This window comes from Myotis davidii, unplaced genomic scaffold (genome assembly GCF_000327345.1).
Source record: "Myotis davidii unplaced genomic scaffold, ASM32734v1 scaffold223, whole genome shotgun sequence".
In the NCBI taxonomy this organism is placed as follows: Eukaryota; Metazoa; Chordata; class Mammalia; order Chiroptera; family Vespertilionidae; genus Myotis; species Myotis davidii.
This window is the reverse complement of record NW_006294609.1, coordinates 756625-765966: the sequence shown is the minus strand read 5'-3', so window position 1 is coordinate 765966 and position 9342 is coordinate 756625.

The following is a 9342-nucleotide window of genomic DNA, read 5'->3' as shown; positions in this document are numbered from 1 at the left end:
TCCTAGTTTGAAACCTCCTCTAGCTTTACACTGTACTTTATAATAACATCTAGACTTCTCCACCCGTCCCACTGGCCCCACATGATCTAACTCCTTCTCATCTGAAATCATTTCACAAGGAGGGCGGCGGGGAGACGCGTGGGCCAGCCCCATCCTTGCTGTTTGAGGGTTTGGCCTTCCCACACCTGCGGGCTCGGCCGTTACCACTCCCCTTCCGGGACCTAGAGCTCCAAGCAGTGCCCCCTTAGACCCCCAGCACACCCGCTGTATCTCCCGGGGCGGCTGCCCTGTGGGGAGGCAGGTCCCCCAACCCCAGAGGACCCAGCAGATTTCGTGCCCTCCGACCCAGACCAGCACCAAGCAGGGAAGCTTTGCCTTGATAAACCGACTTTAATGTTCATGATCGGCAGGAGGCCCAAGGCCAGATCAGACGGGTGGACTAGGGGTTCGCGTCAGCAGTGTCTGCAGAGTGACCCGGGAGGGCAGCTCGCCAGTGCCGGCGCCAATGGAGAAGGCGCCCCTCCCCCAGGTGCTGGGGGCTCATTGCAGACAACTCCTCAGGATGCTGGCGGGGCTGAAGACTTGCGCTGACCTCCCTGCCTGGCACCTGGAGCTGGTGGTCTTAGGGAGTCAAGGGTTACGTTGACACCCTCAGGTTCTGGGATGGCTCAGTGGCTGCAAGCATTGGGTCTCAGCAAAAATAACATCCAGGTGTCTCCACCTTGTATCCGGGTCCTCTGTGCTCCTTGAAGAGGTTAAATCGGTAGAGGAAGTGTTGCCACCAAGTGGCCACTACAGGCTGGGGCCATACACAGGAGGCTGGGCAATGGCAGGAACAGCCACAGGGGGAGCCACGGGGGCTCGTCCAGGAGGAGGGCCTGCCGTCAGCATAGCTGCAGGCTTGCAGAGGGAGAAGCCAAGGATGAGCAGGGCTCCTGCTGCCCCCAAGTGGCCAGGCCCCGAAGGAGCAGGGTTGCAGTCTAGTCCTCACGATCCAGAGCGAGCATGTCAAACTCAAGGCCCACAATGAATATTTTTGCAGGCCAGGCAATATAACAGTATGTAATGTGGGGCGCGGTTACGGCGTTCTGGCCAGGTTCAAACCTCGGACTAATGAAAGGACAGGGTCCTCTCATTGCCACGTGCAAGTCCCAGCTGGAGGGCAGGGCCCTCCCAGCACAATTATAGCCAACGGCTGTGGTTGTAAGCTTGAACCTATGGTCCAAACACGTAGCCCCACGTGCCCTGTGATAGAGTTCGGGTGCATGTAGTTGAGTGAGGTTGAAACTCACGAGACAACGTGATCACGCCCCTACTTTGCCTCCTGGCATCTGCTATAAAATAAAGACGGCTTGTGAGTGCTGTGGTTGTCTCATCAGGGAGGCAGAGTCCCACCGAGACCCAGCTACAGTGGGGCCTTGGCTTACGAGTGTCTCGACTAACGAGCTTTTTGAGATACCAGCTGTCTCTCCTCCGATTTTTTTGCATTGAGTTGATAGTAATTTGAGTTAACGAGCTCCTTAACGAGGTCAGTCTCAGAATGAAATAAACTCGTAAGTCAAGGCCCCACTGTATTATTCTCTTGTCTGTCTTTTCTCAATCCTTTCACACCCCACTCAGGGTCACTGAACCAGGCTGAGCTGGAATGGCACATAAGGCGCCCTGGGGCTGAGTATGCCATGGCCTGTTGCTGGCTCCCCACAATGTAAGAAACGTTTTTCTTTTTAACCCTTTGCGGTCGTTTGTCTACTCTCAGCCACCAAAGCTTTTTTACCGTTCCGGTCGTATGTCTGCTCTCAGCCACCACAGCAAGGAACCGTACGAATCTTAACTCTATTCATTCATGTATCAGTTCATAATTTCTCTGAAAGCTCTTAAGTGTCTAAGCGACCTTGTCCTGAGACAAAATAATATTGAAATTAGGCCAATTAATAACCCTACAACGGCCTCTCAGTGTTCAAGTAAAAGGAAGAGTCACATGCCTCTCACTTTATTTTTTTATTTTATTTTTAAAATATATTTTTGATTTCAGAGAGGGAGAGGAGAGAGATAGAAACATCAATGATGAGAGAGAATCATTGATTGGCTGCCTCCTGCACACTCCCACACTGGGGATCGAGACTGCAACCAGGGCAGGTGTCCTTGACCAGAATTGAATCTGGGACCTTTTAGTCTGCAGGCTGATGCTCTATCCACTGAGCCAAACTGGCTAAGGCTGTAAGAACCGTTTGAATAAAAATTTCATAACTTAATTTTTACAATATTGTTATACATAATAACGAACTACAACGTTCGCTAATGACTGATTACTATAATGGTGTTGAATTCATTTTCCTTACGCGCTTTATGCACAGGCGCACCATTTCTCTCCACCAATACTAGCAGCGAATATTTTAGTAGCTGATTGCCACATCATTTGTCTTGGACTGACTTGTTTGGTGTGCGTAACAGGAAATATTTCACTTTTGGAGAACAAGAAAAATAGGTTTATCTGCGTTATGCTTACTTTGTGCAGTTATTCAATGTCTGGTAAGTTAATATTCAAGAAAAAATAATTTTATTAAAATGTTCTATTATTTCATGTTAATGATTACTCATTTATTTCAGCCCTTTGTATTCAGCATGTCTCTATTGACATAAACCTGTTTCTATGAAAATTAAAGCTTTTGTCTTTTTGTGGCCCACATAAACTTCAACCTTGTTTATTTGGCCCGTGTTAGCCTTTGAGTTTGACATGCTTGATCCAGAGGCTGGGGCTCCAAAAGCAGATGCCGGAGGCAAGGACTGTGGGAGCTGCTGTTGTAGGGCCAACTCTGGAGGGTAAGCTCATCCCCAAGTAGGGCACTTACTTAGCTAAACTGGTTGGGTCTCACCAATGCCCATCGATATCTAAAAAAAACAGATTGAAAACAAACAAACAAAACATAACAGTTTGATATTAATGGCAGGTGGGCACCATGACCCCCAAGGAGCACACAGCTGGTGGAAGACTCACGTGTTGAGTGCTCACATTATACCTTCAGGCCTATGTTAGTCCAGCAAATGCATTCTAGGAACCATTAGCCTCTCTGTGCAGTGGATACAAAATGGCCTGTCTACGGAATGGCCAGGCCATTTAGGCAGGTTCTCAAGTGCAAAGGCAATAATAGCCTGTCAGGGGCCAGACAGACGCACACAACAGTAGCTTGAAACAGGGCAGTTGCCAGGCACAAGAATAGGCAAGGGCACTCCCACCAGGAGGTATTTGTCCTCAGAGAAGGGAGGACAGTGGTGGTGCCTCTTCAACATTCTTGGATCACTGACCTTCTGCCTTCTCTACATCTGGTAGCCATTGTGGTCCTCATCCCCCACACTGTCCATTCCCACCCCAATCTGAATCCCAGCCAGGGACAGGGGACAGGAGCTATGGGATGCCACCTACTGAACAGGAGAGGGGTGGGCTCTACCACATACTTCTTTCACCTGTGCAGACTCTCCGAGGTATCTAGTCTGTCCCTGCAAAGCAGAGGAAGAGGCCAAGAGCATGTGAGTGCCTGCCTTACAGGCCACAGGCAGTCTTGGCCTGGAGGTGAACTTGGGAGGCAAGCACATAGCCTCGAGGAGATTTAGAGCTGAAGACAGGCACACTGCTGCACTGACAGTGACCACTTCATTCCACAAAATGAAGCCCCTCTAACTCGGTGGAGATATGAGTGCCCATTGGGGCCTCGATGAACCCAGGTGCTATTCCATCCCTGTACTTCCCAAGTGGACACTAGACCACCAGGGGCACTGGAGCAGTGAGCTGTGAGTGGGCCATGACTCACAGGGCTGAGTCCTCCTCTGGACACAGGGACACTGCTGAGATAATGCAGCAGCTCCTGCTTCTAGAGTCCAGGCTGCTCACCGCTTCTAAGGATACTGGTCACCTTACACCTGGGGCCCTCCACCTGGCAAAGAGGATGCCCCATCCGAGAGGCAGGGCTGTGACAGCCATCTGAAGACAAACTGCACTTTGCCTTTCTTTGAGGCTTCACCAGGTGCAGTGCCCACAGGCTGGAACAGACAGATGGAGAGGGAATAGAATGAGGTGGTGCCATGGGGGATGTACTGTGCTAGAAGGAGTGACAGCAACTGCGTGTTTGGACCCCCCGCCCCCCGCAAACAAGCACATGGTTACGAACGGAGAAACAATGATGTGCCCTGTGTGCACTCGGGTCTGGGAGAGCGCAGGCAAGGCACCAGAACCCTAGCAGAGGCAGCTCTGATGCCAGCCCAGGGCTCCTTTTCCTCTTCCCTCCATGGGATCTGAGCTAAGGAAGGAGCAAGAAAGCTGTCCTCTCACAACTTGTCCTCTCTGCCTTCAGCTGGCTGTACTGGGAGAGCCCTGTGGAGCAGACGGTTCTCAGCGAGGGATGGCCATTGAGCTTCTCAGATGAGACAAGAAGCCTGGGACCAGGATCTAGTCAGGAAGGGGCTGTGGCATTCTTGTCTGGACCCTTCTGCCTCACAACAGTGTCCAGTCTGCTGGGCCCTAGCCACCAAGAACCACTTACACTCTACCACTGCCAGAGAGATCCCTTGTGAGCACCCTCCTCTCCCACCAGGTGACAAGGCATCTGGCTGGGGGCCACCAGAGGCATGTGGGGCAGGACTGAGGGCAGGCACCATGGCAGCTCCTGCTTTCCAGGACTAGGGAAGATGTCTGGGGACCCTGGGCCAGGGACCAGGGTCCTTCCAGCAAGAAGGCACACTTTGTGGGTCCCTCCTCCTGCAGCATGGCCATGGCCTTGAATGGCCCTGAGATGGCCCAGAGGAAGCCTGTGTAGGCCAAAGCTGGTAGCACCAGGCCCCACACACTCCGTTTTTCCCTAACCCCCACACTAATCCTGGGCGGCTCCTCCCTTCCATGCACATTGGGAGAAGCCTTGGCCTGCGGCTTGTTGGCATTGCCTCCATCTGGCTGGAAGGAGGTTAGGAATGTGGCTCGATGGGCAAGTAGGCACTGTTGAGTGATTGCTTTTCTGCAGACTTGGAAACAAATCGGGCCAGATGACATGGGTCTCTGGAGATTGGCTACAGCTAGGCCCTAGGCCAGTGATGGCGAACCTTTTGAGCTCGGCGTGTCAGCATTTTGGAAAACCCTAACTTAATTCTGGTGCCGTGTCACATATAGAAATGTTTTGATATTTGCTACCATAGTAAAACAAAGATTTATGTTTTTGATATTTATTTTATATATTTAAATGCCATTTAACAAAGAAAAATCAACCAAAAAAATGAGTTCGCGTGTCACCTCTAACACGCGTGTCATAGGTTCGCCATCACTGGCCTAAACAGTGACTCCTAGGGCTTCGACACACACGGAGTTGAAATGAGACACTGTCACCTCATTAAACAGCTCATTGACCTGCAAAGAAAGCTGGAATGGCACACTAGGGACACCCAGTGCTATCTGGAATGGCCGAAGTGATGTGCCAAGACATAAGTATGGCCTCTGGGCCAGGAAGACTTGTGTCTAAACCCTCCACCCCCTTCACCTGTCAGCTTTGGACCTGAACCCCAGTGTCTGCAGCTGTAGAGGGGATGACTGTTTCCCTCATTAAAGTGTTAAAGGCTTAAATCCATGTTCACATTCCTATTAAGTGCTCCTCCCATTGCCAATAGCTGGTGCTGAGAGGTAGTTGGCCCACACCAGTTGTCCCTGGGCCCTCTGGTGGTGGGTGAAATCACTGCATCCCCCTCGGCCTCCCCGCTCCACTGTGTGGAACAACTGTGAGGGCAAGTGCTCAGTTCTATCCAGCTCCCCACCAACCCATGGTGATTTTCTGGAAATAATAACACTGGGCAGAAAATCAAGTGCGAAGGCAAGAGGCTTCTCCCAGCAGCAGCCTGGGCAGGCTGGGCAATCTGGGCTGGCCTCTGCAGACCAGAGCCAGAGTCACAACCAGGGGCCAAGGAGCCACACAAGGGCAGGCACTTACTTTGCTAAGGTACTCCCTCATCACCTGGGTGAAGCAGGTCATGGCCAGGTCCACCAGGTTGTGCCTCCAGGCCAGCTCCAACCTCACATTCGGGGAAGCAGGCTGTAGCAGGTGAAGGGTGAGGCTGCGAAGCACTCCTGCTCGCCCTCCTCCGGGAACCACTGCAGCAACTTCTCAGCCATCTTGGTGTTGACTCTGCAGGGTGCTGCATGGCGTCCTGCAACTGAGGCAGATGCACAGCTTGGCCACCCTGCCTTTCTGGGCTGACAGGGTACAGGAGCAGTGCCAAGCTCCAGGAAGGCCCAGCCCTCATCCCCATAGGGTTCCCTGTGCTCAGTGGTTAGAGCATTGGCCCACAGACTGGAAGGTCCTGGGTTTGATTCTGGTCAAGGGCGTGTACCTCTGTTGCACGCTTGATTCCTGGTCGGGTCACGCGCAGGAGGCCACCAATCAATGGGGCTCTGTCACACTGATGTCTCTCTGTCTCTCCATCCCTTCCATTCTTTCTAAAATCAACGGGGATGCCCTAGATCAGCCGTGGGCAAACTACGGCCCACGGGCTGGATCCGGCCCGTTTGAAATGAATAAAACTATTGAAAAAAAAGACCGTACCCTTTTATGTAATGATGTTTACTTTGAATTTATATTAGTTCACACAAACACTCCATCCATGCTTTTGTTCCGGCCCTCCGGTCCAGTTTAAGAACCCACGAAATCAACAAAAATATATTAAGAGTCTCATGCTCTACCGACTGAGCTAGCCGGGCGCGGTAAAAATATATTAAAAAAAAAATCAATGGAAAAAATATCCTTGGGTGAAGATTATCCAAATAAATAAATAGAATAAATATAAAATTTAAAAAAGGGGCTTAGGGACAGTAAGTAGTCTGAGAGAGTTACAGCTGTGTTTACACAAGACTCTTGGTGAAAACACCAACTGACTGTATCAAAGAGCTAGAACAGTTTAGGTGCACAGAACATCCCCCATGTTTTCATGCCTCTGCCTCTGAAGATGCTAGTCATTTTTCCTTTGTATCTATCTTCTTCTCAGGCTCATTCACAACCTTATCCTGGTGCCTAGCATGTTAAACAATTTACTAGGAAAGAAGTTACCTGTTTTAGGCAGTCAGATTTAGTTCAAATGAAGATATATTTAAGAAAATACATTTTAAACTTACCAGCAAGCTTTTCCTAGCTCAAAGAGAGAGCTTTGTAAATGAGAGCCTATGAAGAATGATGACACCAAGGTCTTTTATAGAACTTACTTAAAATTCTAGGACTAGAGGTCAATGGGGGGAGGGAAAAGGAGACACACTTACAATAATAAAGAATTAAAAACAAAAAAAAATAATTCTAGGACTAGGTTTAGGATAGTTTAAAAACTACACTTTTATAGTGCTTTACAGAACCTCTCTCAAATTACACCACTGCAAGTTTTCTGTATTTTAACACCAATACATAAGACCCTATATTTATCTCTGTTAAATGTCAACTAGTTGGGTTCCAGCCTGTGAAGATCTGTTGGGGTTCTAATTTTGTCAATGAACTCTGCTATCCCAGCACTGTGGCATCCTTATTGAAGCAGCCAAGAGTGATGGTAATCTCTCCCTGGCATGGAGGCCACCAGCAGGCCTCAAGCAAGAGCAGCAGCAGCAGAAAATGTAGAAGCAGAGACTGCATGCAGCACATTAGGTGAAGCAGCAAGGGGGAAAAATACAGGAAGACCAGGGGAAGCAAAGAAATACTTACAGGATGTGGGACAGGGTGACAACTATCACCCCAGGAGGATATTAATAAATACTGTCAAATAGATGCTGTGATTTCTATGTGATCCTAAAAGAAAGATCTTTCAAACTATAATAAGTTACAAAAGCAAAGGGCAGGAGAACATTTATAGTAGGATTCTTTTAATCATTTTTTTAATATATATTTTATTGATTTTTTACAAAGAGGAAGGGAGAGGGATAGAGTGTTAGAAACATCCATGAGAGAGAAACATCGACCAGCTGCCTCCTGCACACCTCCTACTGGGTATGTGCCCACAACCAAGGTACATGCCCTTGGCCGGAATCGAACCTGCGACCCTTGAGTCTGCAGGCCGACGCTCTATCCACCAAGCCAAACTGATTTTGGCTATAGTAGTAATGAGAGGGGTGAAGGGAGGACTGGGTTCTGGAAAGAGGCAACAGCATATTGAAAAGCCCATGATCAAGGGTGTCGGGGTCCAGAGAAGGTCCTGGAGGACAAGAAGTGGGGCAGTGAGAGCTAAACACGTGCTGAATTTTTTTAAAAAAATATATTTTATTGATTTTTACAGAGAGGAAAGGAGAGGGATAGAGAGTTAGAAACATCGATGAGAGAGAAACATCGATCAGCTGCCTCCTGCACATCCCCACTGGGGATGTGCCCGCAACCAAGGTACATGCCCTTGACCGGAATCGAACCTGGGACTTTCAGTCCTCAGGCTGACGCTCTATCCATTGAGCCAAACCGGTCAGGGCACGTGCTGAATTTGGCAGAGCTTTTCAGAGCATTTCACTGACAGACTAAGCAGCTGTTTATCTTTTGAGATCTCTTTGCCTGTGTGCTAGAGAATGGACTGGAGAGGGGCAGGCAAGCCTGGGGGCAGATTTCAGAGAGGAAGGGAGAGGGAGAGAAAGAAACATCAATGATAGGAGAGAATAATTTATCAGCTGCCCCCTGCAAGCCCCACACTGGGATCGAGCCCACAACCTGGGTATGTGCCCTGACTGGGAATCGAACCGTGACCTCCTGATTCATATAGGTCGATGCTCAACCATTGAGCCACACCAGCTGGACAATAAAAATATTTTTTTTTAAAAAGGAGAAAATATATTATTTTAAAAAAGTGCACTGTATTGTGAAAACATGACTTTTCAATCCATCACGTTCTTTGCTATACTGTCTAGTCAAAAAAGACCTGAATCTGCCCTAGCTGGTTTTAGCTCAGTGGATAGAGCGTTGGCCTGTGGACTGCAGGGTCCCAGGTTCCATTCTGGTCAAGGGCACATGCCTGGGTTGTGGGCTTAATCTGTGCAGGAGACAGCCAATCAATGATTCTTTCTCATCACTGATGTTTCTCTCTCTTTCTCCCTTCCTCTCTTAAATCAATAAAAAAATATATTAAAAATAAAAAGACCTGAGTCTGAGTCCTGCTCTTATTTAATGAATGACTGAAGACAAGTTACTTATTTAACATCTCTATGCCTCAGTTTCTTCAACAGTATCTTACGGGCTGTAGTGATTTAACATAAAGCACTTGGGACAGAGCCAGTGGCTACTTCTATCCATCCAGCCCCATCTCACCCAGAAAATGAGAATTACAACACCCTTCACAAGTGTGACACATGCATGTGAT